Source organism: Oratosquilla oratoria, chromosome 1 (assembly GCF_046742065.1).
Source record: "Oratosquilla oratoria isolate Oo_2021 chromosome 1, ASM4674206v1, whole genome shotgun sequence".
In the NCBI taxonomy this organism is placed as follows: Eukaryota; Metazoa; Arthropoda; class Malacostraca; order Stomatopoda; family Squillidae; genus Oratosquilla; species Oratosquilla oratoria.
In genome coordinates, this window is record NC_134777.1 from 72,903,128 (window position 1) to 72,905,237 (window position 2,110).

The window sequence follows — 2,110 nt, forward strand, 5'->3', positions numbered from 1 at the left end:
GGAAGGGAAATGAGAAGATTGAAGATTGACGAGAAAGTGGAAGGAAGGAAGTAACGGGCTTGACGAGAAAGGGGGAAGGAACATAAGAATGGAGAAGAGCGCAAGAGACCATAAAGTCTACACTAGAGAGTTCCATCCCCCTTACCACCTGTAATCGCTAACCACGAAGTTATCTAATCTTCTCTTAAAGCAACGAATAGTTTCAGCGCTCAGTACATGGTTCCTAAGCCTATACCATTCGTTAACCACTCTGTTGGTAAACCCGTTCTTGCCTATTTTCTTCTTAAACCAAAAGATTATCCCGGGAGAGAGAACTGGATAGAGCAAGACACGCGGCAGATGTGGCGAGTGAGTGACCTATTACACGCTTAGCTCCATGGGTGCGAAGTTATCTGTCACATTTCCATAGAAGAGGAAACTTAAAACCAATTACTTCGCCGCACCGGTAGCTCCTGAGACGCGTTGGACCGCGAGTCGGTTTCGTGATCCCAAAGACCTCCATTTCTTTCACCAAGCACAGTGAGTACCACTTGCCCATTAGGCTGAAGTACTCAGTGACTCTAATCGTCTGAGGTACTCAGTGACTCTTTTAATAAACCTTTTGCCTATGCAATGTATAATTTCAGTGTCTTAATCAATCGTCTCAACAGTGAATTCATTTCTGATTCCCAATTACTCTGCACGTACGCCCGGATCGATTTCCAATGGACACCAGTGACTGCCACTTGCCCTGTCTTTCCAAACACAGAAATATCAGCTTTGTATCTCACTTGAGAGATCAGAGCCCATCTATATCCCATATATATATATATATATATATATATATATATATATATATATATATATATACATATATATTACATATATATATATATATATACATATATATATATATATATATATATATATGATATATATAATATTATATATATATATGTATATATATACCTGATCTATGGGTAATTTAGTGACTTCACACACACACACACACGCGCGCGCGCGCGCGCGCTGCTAGAAATTCCAGCCCTCGGTGGAACAAGAACTCGGATTGGTGAATGAACGTTCGAGCGCATGTGTATGTGCGTCTGTGTACGTGTGAGTCAGTGTGTGTGTGTGTGTGTGTGTGTGTGTGTGTGTGTGTGTGTGTGTGTGTGTGTGTGTGTGTGTGTGTGTGTGTGTGTGTGTGTGTGTGTGTGTGTGTGTGTGTGTGTGTGTGTGTGTGTGTGTGTGTGTGTGTGTGTGTGTGTGTGTGTGTGTGTGTGTGTGTGTGTGTGTGTGTGTGTGTGTGTAAATGTGAGTGTGTGTGTGTTTATATGTGCATGTGAGTGTGTATGTGCGTATATGTAAAGTAAATGTGTGTGTGTGTGTGTGTGTGTGTGTGTGTGTGTGTGTGTGTGTGTGTGTGTGTGTGTGTGTGTGTGTGTGTGTGTGTGTGTGTGTGTGTGTGTGTGTGTGTGTGTGTTGGTGTGTGTGTGTAAATGTGTGTGTGTGTGTGTATTCGTAAACGAAACACCTCAAATTGAATTCCAAACTGAAACCTGTGAAAAGTCTAGGGTAAACTTACTCACTACGGTAAATATAACAAAAGAAAAAATTAAAAGGTGTATAGCTAAACTCAAACTTAATAAAACACCAGGGCCTGACGGTTGGCATCCAAGAATCTTAAAGAAAATGAAAAATTAGATTGTTATTCCATTAGTAATTATTTTCAAGAAATCCATCATATCCGGAGATGTCCCAAGAGAACAGAAGTTAGCTAACATTACTCCCATATTCAAAAAAGGTGACAAAAAGAAGCCAAATAACTATATGCCTATAAGTTTGACTTCAATCGTAGGAAATATAATGGAAACTATCATCAGAGATGCTATCGAACATCATTTAGAAAGTAACCGTTTGATAAATGATAGACAGCATGGTTTCAGACGGAAACGTTCTTGCGTGACTAACTTACTCGAATTCTACAACACAGTTATCTCGAATTATGACAAAAGAAACAATATAGATTTGATATATCTAGACTTTGCAAAAGCTTTTGATACCGTCCCCCACGAAAGACTACTTACTAAATTGGCTTTACACGGAATAAGTGGTAGCCTATTAGGTTGGA